The 12066-nt window shown below is 39.1% G+C and overlaps 1 protein-coding gene across 1 annotated transcript in view; it reads right to left on the reverse strand.

Annotated features, from left to right (window-relative positions):
• Positions 1-11711, reverse strand: part of LOC139976776 (dynein regulatory complex protein 12-like) — a 29244-nt gene extending 17533 nt beyond the window's left edge. The window contains exon 1 of the mRNA XM_071985527.1: positions 11571-11711. The gene's annotated coding sequence lies outside the window, so the exon portion shown is untranslated. The remainder of the gene's footprint in view (positions 1-11570) is intronic.
• Positions 11712-12066: the final 355 nt, after the last annotated feature.

A 12066-nucleotide genomic window follows, 5' to 3' on the forward strand; every position in this document is an offset into this window, starting at 1 on the left:
TTGTAGACCTAATAGTTCAGTACTTCGATTCATAAACTTCTTACAATTATGTATTCTTTGTACACATTGCTAAACGGGTGTGATTTGTGGTAGCGGCATTAATATGCCTTACGAGGGTAATATGCACCAGTTTCACCCCCTGATTTACGAAGAAAAAAGTTAAATAGTATTTATTTTATATATCTGTAAACAAGAAATAAATAAACAATTTATAAACAAGAAATAATAAATAAATAAACAAGATGTGTGCCTTTTGCTCCATGTCATTGCCGTAGTGATAATTACACGCAGACGTGCACTTTTGCAGTTCAAGCTGCCCTCAAGAGCGGCAGAGCCGGCGCACACCCCCCCCCCCCCCCATAAGTTTATGTAAAGCATGCATGTTTAGGGATATGTTTCAATTTCAAAATGGCCTTTCCAAACCTTCCATCTTGCTACATCAAAATGGGCAAAAAATATATATTAAATTTACTTTAAAAGCAAAATATAGCATCAAATTATATAAAAGGACCATTAAATATTCAAAAAATTCTCAGACCCCCTCCTCCAGGACGGCAACCAAAAACCGTATACATTACTTCAAAAGTTCCCTTAAAAAATAATGCCCCACCACCTCTGCGAAGCGCGCGAAATTGTTTGTACAATTCTTTGTCGGGGACTTAGCTGCCCTGTTAGGGACCTTAGGCTCCGTGTCGCGGATATCCTGGCGCCACCACTGCTTTTATATGAAAAGTCATAGAATTATCTATGAAAAAAACGAAGTCACATACCATTACCAATATTTTTAGGATGATAATTTCGTCCACCCTTACTCAACCAAATAAACTTACCTTACTGCAGCTGTCATTCTTGACGTTTAAAGGCAGGGAAAGCGGGCAAGGGCGTAGTAACCGGGGGGGGGGGGAAGTATCATTCTGCCCCCCCGCTTCGCAAGTCAGAAAACCCCTTTTTCATTTCCAAATGAGAGAAAAATCTCATTTGGAGCACCAAATTGCATCTCAGGACAGGTGAAAATGCAAAATTATATACAAAATGCAGTGGGTGGGTTGAAGTGTGCTATATTGCACCAAATTGCATCTGAGGCCACCTGGAAATGCAAAAAAAAAATCCAAAGGGGAGGGGGACACCATCTCCCCTTAGACCCCTCCCCCAGGCCGGCCATCAGTCTTCAGCCCCCCCCCCCCCCACTCAAAAGTACCTTCCTACGTCACTGAAAGCGGAAGTATTTTCAATCTGGAGAGGGGCAACAGTTTAAAAGGGCACTTTTATGGAAATGTATACGGTTTGTGATCGCCTTCTTGGGGGGGGGGGGGTCTTAGGGTAGGGGGACACGAACTTTGATTTAACTAAGGGACCCTAGGTGCATTCTGGTTCTATATTTTATATTCAATATATGAGCCTATTTTCAAAAATCTGTTTAACTTTTGGTTAGTCTGACCGATATAAACGGTTTTAATTAAGGTGGATAAGCAAGTTGCATCGCTCTGAGAAAGTGAATACTTAAGGGTCCTTAGATGTAATCAGCACTACCGAAATGGTATGGAACACATGGAGCATATATACTTACATGTATAGAAAAGTAATACACACGATATATATTTGTTTACCCATTTTGATGGGGCACTATGGAAGGTTTGGAAAGGGTCATTTTAAATCTGTAAAAAGGGCCCCTTAACAGAGGAGGGATTACAGGGGACAAGCGGGGGAATTTGTCCCCCCCCCCTCCCCTTCACTTTTCCCCGACCTTTTTGAATTTTGGGTTGTCGTATTTTCCATCTGATTCGGCCGGTAATTTGGCCGGTTAAGACTCAGAAGTGCATCCAACTGTCCGGTGACATTTTGTTCTTGAGCGTAAAAAATATCTGAAAGGAAAATACTGACAACTTCTTGGTGTGAATGGGCCAAATGCAACATTGGTTCTCATTTTTTTCCCGTGGGCTTCGCGCGCGTACAATTATGTCATACATCTCACGCACATATATACACAAACACACTTATATATATATATACATATATATACAATAGACAAGATATACAATTTACTCCATATTCTGGAATATGGTGTAAATTGTATATTTTGTCTGTATGTGATATTATTGCTCTACTACGGTTTTGAGCACTTTCTGCTACTAGTACTACTGATTATACTTATACGTGTGATACATATATATATATATATATATATATATATATATATATATATATATATATATATATATATATATATATATATATATATATATATATATATATATATATACATACACACACATATATATATATATATATATATATACATAAACATATATTTATATTTATATATATATATATATATATATATATATATGTATATATATTTATATAATACTAATATATATACGTGAGATATATATTCACATTTATATACACATATATGCATGGGTCATTTTTTTGGCCCCCTCTTAAAGCCCCAAGGTCCCCCTGTTGCTTCCTGGCTACGTGCCGGCCTTATATACCCCTCCCCAGGTTTGATCCCACTTTCAGAACCCAAATCCCGCCCCTGCCCCTTAACATATTTTGCATAAACTAGGGAGGGGGATGTGTTAAGGCCATATCAACCAGTGTGGGCACTTTGAAATTGTAACAGGGTACTTTTGCATGTGCGAAAAAAATGTGGGGGCATGCCCCCCCCCGCCCCACCGTTCCGCCACCCTGTGTTTAGGAGTTTATGTTAAATGTTCCTTAATTTCATTTTTTTACAGGTACTTCAGGAATTGCATGAATCCAAAATACGAATCGACCTTTCGATACACAGCAAGAGAAAATGTGGTTCACTAGCAATGAAAGGAGGTGCCTCGAAAGACTGCAAGAAGAAAAAGACAAAGAATCCTAAAAGGAATCATAAAAAGAAGAGGATTCTTAAGAAAGTGGATTACAACGATGTTCGATCGGCAATAAGTAGGGTCATGAAGGAGACAAACAATTCTGACCCCCCGTTCGATAGATCGTTTTGGATGAGAGTTGCTGATTTACTCTCTTGGCCTGCATACAAATATACCAATTCAGTACACAGGCTGTTTACTATATGGTCAGAAAACCGAGGTAATGTGCAAAGTGTTCTTTCCAGAGAAGATGACAAAGAACACGTGGGCGGTGTCTCATATTATGATGACGAGGCCCACGAAGACGAAGGTCATATCGAAAACGATAAAAGTATGCCAAAGATGTCAAAAAGACTCAAAATTGCAAAGCGATTCTCAGACAATTGGGTTTCAGAAGAGTTATTTTGCCTATGTAAAAGAGTTTACAACAGTTCGATGCAGTATATCGAGTGCCAAAAGTGTAAGCGCTGGTATCATTACAAGTGCGTTGGCATTCCTACAGATGTTGTAAATGACGAGGAAATTCACTATGTTTGTGGAATAGATGACTGCAATGATAACGTCAAAGAATTCTGGTGTTATGGAAAGTCAGCCAAAGTCCCACAAAATAACACATTACGTAAAACGAAATGTTACAACAGAGAAATCAATGATGAACCCACTGATGTAGATAAAGCCTACAACAAAAACACCGAGACAGATAATGATTCATCGGAGTGTTTACCGGAACCTGATTTTATATATCACACCGTTGACGATTTTAATAATGTTTCAAACAAGTCTGGTAAAGTGGTTACAATTAATATAGAAGAGCATAATGATGGATTATTGTTTCCGCCAAATCAGGAGAAGACACACCCCAATGAAGATTCGGTGTTGTATTCGGCAACCAGGATACACCATTTGATCGATTCAGCGGCAGAAAATGACCAAGACGACAATTGTTCCTCGTGTACCTTAAGTAACAACCACTCTGCTTACTTCAAAGACTGTCCGTCTGAACATGGAAACGAGTTCGATATAAACGACTCAGACAATGCGATGAACTCATCACCCAAGAATAATCACACAAGTTGCCATGACGACAAGCGGCATAGTCCGCATTCATTAGGCAATGAAGACAATACATCTTCATCTTACAAACCTAAATGTGAAACTGGTGGCTATACCATGCCCTCATCGCCCGAATATATAGACGATGCTGTATCTAATGCCGATTATGCATCTTCTGTGTTTTCAAATATAGAAGACTATGACCACGAGTCAGATGGAATCAATGCAGCTACTTTAAAGTCTCTTTCGTCGGTCGCTGGAGCAAAAACAGAAAACGACAGTTGTGACTTCGTTCGTTGTCTGCCGAAATGTGTGAATTTCTCGTTCCCAAGAGAAGAATGGCATAGACTGAAAGAAACACAAAACGGGAGATGTTTTGGTAGAGGGGAATGGCAAAAGTCTGTTCTGGAAATAATTAAAAAATCCAACCCATTTTGTTCATTCAAGTTCAGCAGCCACCGGGTTAGTATGGCAACATTTCGTAAAAGACGTCAACCGGCGTTCTCGACGACAGCCACTTGCCAGTTTGATGATTGCAATTGCGCCTTAAAATTTGTGGTATTCAAGGGACTGGATGGAAAATTAACCTATTCCGGCAAAGTCCAACACGCCAAAGATGATATCAAAGCTCGATTTATTCGACGGGCTGAAAGAAAAGACTTATACCACAAATTTTCGATGGGTTCGTTAAAACCGATGAAAATGCAGATAAGTAAGTTATCAAGCTTGCAAGGAGCTATTTACGAATCTGGAAATAGGGACGGTATTGGAGAGACACACCATGTTTTACAAAAAATCTCCAGCGAATCCCGATCACATGACCGGATGGATTCGGAGGAATTAAAGAGCCTGCTCGGCTTAATGAAGAAACAAAAAGAAGAAATAAATAAGGACACATCTATTCGAGGATATATACAGCATATATCTGTCACGCCACTGTATATCATTTGCTTTACTGAGGGTGGACTGAGAGCATGGCATGATATTTGTAGTAGTAATGTAGTCTTCTGGGATGCCACTGGTAGCTGTATACAGTCTACCTTGACAAATAAAAGACTCTTATATTACGAATTATCAGTGAGGAATATTGTATCTGGACAGACGACCCTACCTGTAACTATTTTAATAAGTGACGACCACTCATTACCTACAATTATAAATTGGTTAATGGTATTCAGACACCATGAGAAGAAAACATTTGGGCATAACAGAATGAGTGTCCCAAAACAAATTAATAGTGACAGAGCTTGGGTGTTTCTACTAGCTTCGCTGTTCGTATTTAATGGCGAAAACATCGACCGATTCTACGCTAGGGCGTGGAAAATCGTAACCGGCCAAGCTGATCAAGAAGATCTTAACAAGACCATTCCTCACGCATGCACCAGTCACCTCATGAATAACGGTAAAAGAATTGTTAAGAAGCACTTTACGAAGTATTATAGACTAGGCATGTATATGATCAGTATTCTTCTTAATAGTTCGACTTTGCCATATTTTTCATCTGCATTGAAGGACATTATCATTATATTATTATCACCGTTTGTTACAAAGAGTTTGAAATCTGCCATGAACGCCCTCGAAATCAGAATGAAAAATCTAGGCAGAGAATCTGAACAATTTGATACGGAACACAATTTAGAAGAACGACTGGAAAATGACGACACGTCTTTTCAAAATTCTGAAGAGGAATACATGTCGAGACGAGGGTCACCTTTTACTAGTCATTATAAGTCGATAATTAACGAAGCGGAGAAAATTATTGAATCAGAGGAGACCGGAAAGTCCAAAGAAGGACGGGAAAGAAATAGACATAGATCGATTAGCTTCTTCAATCAAATTGTTCATACTTTGCTACCATCATCTCCCTTTTGGTCGGGACTACTGCTCGGAGATCTGACACGACACTGCACTGCAGATACAAATAAACGTCTGAAACATATACAGCCCACAACAGCATCCCGTACAATAGGAATATCAGAAGAACGTATGGGGGTTTTAAAACATAACCAATTGTCGGGTAAGCGATATAACCGCCTGGATGAATTTTTGACTGTCTACACACAAGATATAGTTGGACTCGAGAGGAAATTTCGTGACACTCTCATTCTAAACAGACGACGAACAAAGCCCAAAAATCTAATCACTATAAAGGAAGAGTGGGCAAAGAAAACCCCCAGAAATATCAAGTCACCATTTCAAAGGCCAAGTGAGCAAGGTTTATTCATGGAGACAACCGTAACTCAAAACTTCGTAGCAACCGACGAGACACCAAACATACGACAAAAGACAAACACTGTAGATCGTCAAAAATGGGAAGCAACACCTGTTAATCAGGAACCACTAAAAGCCGTTACCAAGAAATGTGTCATTCCGTCAAAAAATCCTCTGCAATCTATTTCAGGGAGGGTACATACACAAACCAAACCTCCAAACAAACGAAAGTCTACATCAAGGCAATATAAATCTAGAGGTGTTCCTATACGAGATAAGAGAAACATTTTGAAGGTTAATTTCACTAAAATGGAGAACGCCAACAATAACTGCTGGTTCAATTCAACGATGCAATGCTTGGCAAGGTGTGTCCCATTTCAAGATTTCGTAACTACATTGCCCACCAACTTTGAAGACATTCTCTCACTTTTGCAGAGAAGGATTATCAATATATCGAAACACATCATCAATAAAACACCAAATCTTACATCTCAGAAACTTGCTGGTGTTCTCAACCTCTGTAGCCGGTTTGTTGGTTTAAGCTTTAATACACAGTGTGACCCACTAGAATTTATTACAAGAGCAATTGTACCAATGTTCCGAGCATGTGGACATAATCCAATACAGATAACATTAAGAAACAAATTTACATGTCAGACCTGCGACACGCCCATTGTCAGCAGTGATTGTTTGTCAAACGTTTATCTAAATATGGATATATGGGATAAAAATATCACATCTATATCATCACGTCTGAAACGACACTTTGAAGATGAGGTCATTGAAGGAATGATCTGTCATAGTGATCATTGCAACGGCTCCGAGAGATTATTTACCAATTGTAAGAGTGTTATCTCTTTACCGAGATTGTTGGTGGTGGTCCTCACACGGTACGACCAATACGGACAGAATGTGAAAATTTCCCATCCAGTTCCAATCGACGAAGAGCTTAATCTGACATCTGAAAGTACCAAATCTGCGCATTATAGATTACAATCGGTAATTCAGCACGCCGGACATTCAACTGTAGCTGGCCATTTTACAGCAGTGTGCAGATGTGACGATAACTCTTTTATTGTCGTCGACGACACCAGAGGGTATTCATGGAGTAAAGACTTTACAGAAAAAAATGCGTACATTTTGTTTTACTCTAGAGAAACCGAGGAGCAGATCATAGCACCAAATAATCCTTCTGATGATTCCAAACCAGATCACAATGAAGAAAGTTTAACTCAAAGTTCTTCATATCCAGAAACAAAACTTGAATCAAGCCCTCGAAGCGAACCAACTCATCAGCATCTAACATTTCACAAACCACCGATTTCTTCAGAGGAATCCAGGCGTGAACAAGCTTACAAATCAATGAAGTCTGAAATACTTGATAAATTTGGAGAACGTGCGTTATGTACTATAGCTAGAACGAGTAATTGTCATTCCTGTAAAGTTCATGTTGGTTGTATTCAAAAGGTTAAATGTGTATTTACCTTCACAAGTGTAAAGAAATGCTCAAATGAAAATAGGTCCTTAATTGATATGACAAATGAAGTTGATCATTTGTGTAACGAGAATAGGTTGGTAAATTGCTCTTGCACAAAATCAAATTGTGCAAGTAAAGTTATGTTAACGCCAGAAATAATCCTAGTAGAAAACCAATCAGTCAGGCAGGAGTGTTTTCCGAAGTTATTGGCCCTTGTGGAGAGTTCACCGGTAACCCATCAGTTTAGCCGAACTAGATTTTATAAGGCTGTATATCTAATATACTTAGGTGATTGCTATGATACTGAAAGGGTTAACATTTCTAAAAGTAAAGAAATAATTACCAACTCACCTTCGGTTATTGTGTTTAAGAAGTATGGAGATACACCTCTGACATATGATGTTGATTCTGTCCATGTTCAAAGGGTAAAATATTCTCCACTTTTATATTTGGTGTCACAGTGTACTAAGCCTAATTTTACTTTATCGAATTGTTGGCAATCTAATCTGACTCTTGGAACAGATGACTGGATTATTGAGGGTGTTACAGTTACTGCATATGATAGACAGAGACTCGTGAACGGTGAATGGTTAACCGATTCAATCATTGAAGCATATATTCGAGGTGTTTTACCGTTAAAATCAAGAAATATTGCATTTTGTTCTAGTCATGTTGGAATCATAATGCGACAGCATTTGGACATCACGCAAGAGGCACTGGTCAGAGAGGCATCGTTAACAGGCCTCAAGAAATGTAATTGGTTCATCGGAGTTGACATGGTATTTATTCCAAACAACTGTCAGGGAATTCATTGGAATATGTTTATTTTGCATCCTAATAAAAAACAAGTTGACGTTCTAGATTCCCTGAACAGCTTTGAAAGACATATGGAAAAGAGGGTAAAAGATTTACTTTTGGTAGCGTCACTGCACTTCTTTTCAGCGTTCAGAAAAGAAATGGATTTTAATGATTGGCAAATTTCATTCGTATCTTGCCCACAACAATCCGACGGGCAAAATTGCGGAGTGTTTCTCTTATATTTTGCTACATGCGTAGCTAATGGAGAGCCAATACAGGCACTTGATGAAGAATCTGTAAATAAATATCGGTGTTTCATTCTGCAGGAACTGTCTGCAAGACGTCTGGGCAAATATAAAGGAATATAATTTATTTTTACTATGAAGACATGGTGATATACGGAAGTAACGAAACAATAAGAATTACCACTGGATCACAAGAATTTTATAATCAATATCAACTGAAGTATTGCAGTTTCTATTCTATTAGAGTAACAACAAAATCACTTACTTACAACGTGATTACAAACTATGAGGATTGTTAATAATCTACTAATCTATTAATAATCTTTAAAGTGTTATTTTCTGAAATTTGACAGGTCGTTGACAGTGATTACAAATCAGAGAGGTTACTGTGACTTCATATGCCTAAATAATTTCACGAAATGACATAGGCATGTATTCAGAAATGTATTTAATCTTCTAACGGTCTCATCGGTAGAAAGATATGATGACGGCTTACTTTTTATATATTTAGAAGTTGATTTATCTTTAACGGTATAGCTCATATGGGTAAAGGGTTGTAGCAACGATTATTCACCCCACCCAGGAGCGTGTTCATTATTTGTGCAGAGGCGCCTGAAACCGGCGCGTAGGGAGCCAGGGGCGGGGAACTGAAGTTGTATTGCAATGTTTATACGTTTAGGGTCTAAGGGAAGGAGGTTACTCCTCCGCTTTGAGAATTTATTTATATATCTGACTGCCACAAAGGGCAAAATATGGCGCCCAGAATTATGTTAGAAAAAGTTTCGTAGGAAGATATTGTGACCGGGTGGCTGGACTCTTTTTAGAAAGTTCACGTTTTGTGACCATCGTCCGGGGTAGGGTATTAGAGGCAGCAGTGGTGCCATGATTTCCCCGACTGAGGTGGCTAAGGTCCCTGATATATGGGGGGGGGGCTAAGGTACCCCACAATTCGGGCTTTTCTGCTCCTCCTCCCCCTTCATATTGTTGGTGATTTAGAATATTGTAAACGAAAACGTTATACAGCATACCATACTTCTATATTTAACCGCCAAACCAGGGTAGTGTTATTGACACATTTTTAAAGCAATCGTTCATTATCGAAACATTTTGTAATTTATCACAATTTTTCTTACAAAAGACCAGGTTGATTAATAAGTTCATATGTCTTATTATATCTCGTTTTATTTATTTCTTTGTGATTCTGTCGGAAGAAGCTGTAATGGTTAAATCAATTTAAAGAACCCTAATAAAAGAAGCAATATAAAACAGAAAATAAGGTTATATTATTTTCAATAGGAGACTTCATAGGAGACTTCCTTTCCCATTGTATATAAATGGTGATAAAAGAAAGAAACAAATAAAAACTAAAGAGAGGTATATTCATGAAAGTATACTCTACGTTTTTTTACATGGGCGGTCAGGCGCACGTTCATTATTCTTGATGTTATAATCTTTATATATTTCTTTTTCCCATAGACCTAAAATATAACTATTGTTGGCGTGTAACGCTCACACCCTTTTAGATTTCATAGTCTTGCCGACATGTAGGGAAATTTGTCTCTCCAGATAAACCACCACCCCTTCAACAACTTTATACACACGCACACCCCTTCCCCTGAGGCAAAGAGGCCTCTGAAAATTACGTATAATTACCTCGCAGGCCACAGCTTCGGGGTTCTGCCTGCCAATTTTATACGTACCGTTACTATTAAAAATTCTTTGCTTAAAAAATTTCAGAATTTGTGTTTTAATTACACCGCTGACCCGTCTTTCTGGGCCTCTGATGTCCATTAAGACACATTACCCCCGGGATAGCGAAAGAGGGTACAAAAGTTGACGGCCGCTACTTGAAAACCGCTCATTGTATGCCGTTGCAACGATTATTTGTTTGCCAAACAGGCTTCTCAAAATCACATTTAAATTAATTACTCTGAGTCTAATTTCTGGGCCCTCTGGCTCCCGCTACAACATCGTGCCTCCGGGTTAACGGAAGAGGGGTATAGACTAAATAGAGGGTGTCCCCTTCTACTCCAAAAACCCTCATAGGATACCTTGACAATAAAGTATTGTTTGCTAAAAGAGCCTCTAAATATCGAATTTAGTCGACCCGCTGGGCCCACTTATCTGGACCCTCTGACGCCTACTAAGATAATTTGCTCTCGGGGTAGCGGAAGAAGTGCAGTGGCTGAGGACCCTTCTACTTCGCATGTTATACCTACCTACCTATGTTATACGTACCTTTACTGTTTAGATTTGTTTGCCAAAAAAAGAATATTAAATTCGCATTTAATAACCTCACTTGGACCTTGGGCCCTCTTACGCCCGTTGCGACAATTTTAGCGGAAGAGGGTAGTAAACAGTAATCCTCCTTAAAACTTGAAAGCACCATGTTATCGCGTTACAATGTTTATGGCTTTTTCAAAAAAATTGTCTTTAAATAGCATTTATAAACCCCGATATCCCACATGCCGGGTCTGCTGCGCCCGCCACAACAATACGCCACGGGCAGCTGAAAATGTTCATTAGCCTAGAGAGTGACCCCTCTCTATTCGAAGACACCATGCGTTCCCATGTTATTGCGTTATAATATTGCTTTGCAAAAAGTATATCGAAATCGCATTTAATTACTCAGCTGGGCTCACTCTCTGGGATACCAGAAGAGGGGAAGTTGAAAGTGTCCCCTCTATCCGAATCCTCCCCTTTCCCCCATGTTATCACGTTACAATATTTCTATGTTTGTCAAAAAGGGGTCTCAAAATTGCATTCGATAAACCTGCTGAACTGTGGCCTCTACAATTTCAATTCTGGCACTTATAAGCTACCGTAGTCTTTTATGATTGCATATTGTGCGCTGCTACTGCTTATTGTCCGTTGCTATTGTCCGCTACTATTGGTTGCCACTATTGTCCGCCAGCTTCAACTCGATCGTTTATTCGTTACTAGGTGATAGTTTTACTAGACCATTTCTCGATCACTATAGTTGCTATCGAAAATACGCTAGAAAGTTACGTTGAAAAGCAAAGTATCACAGTGGTAAATCTGCTGAATCGGTTATTTTGACTTTGCTGTGTAATTTGCGCGTATATAAATATGAAGTTCTATTAATCTACCTCCAAGAGGGCCAGTGTAGCACTCAGATTTTAATACATCACCATTTCGCATTTTATGAATCATGCGAACGCAAACTCCTGAGTTCATGGATGTGCATATGGCAGGCACGGACTACTTCACCAAATTATGTAAGCCCATATTTATATGTGCAGTCACGGCCCTGACGGCGAGGAGCCTCGGCTACGTGGTTGGTGCGCAGCCTCGAAATTCAACTAGGGGGACCGGGGTATATGGAGGTGTCCTGCAAATTATGTAATGACCAAATACTCATCCTAAGAATTTTCATGATATAGGCTACTTATTGAGTCAC

Source organism: Apostichopus japonicus, chromosome 12 (assembly GCF_037975245.1).
Source record: "Apostichopus japonicus isolate 1M-3 chromosome 12, ASM3797524v1, whole genome shotgun sequence".
Classification (NCBI taxonomy): Eukaryota; Metazoa; Echinodermata; class Holothuroidea; order Aspidochirotida; family Stichopodidae; genus Apostichopus; species Apostichopus japonicus.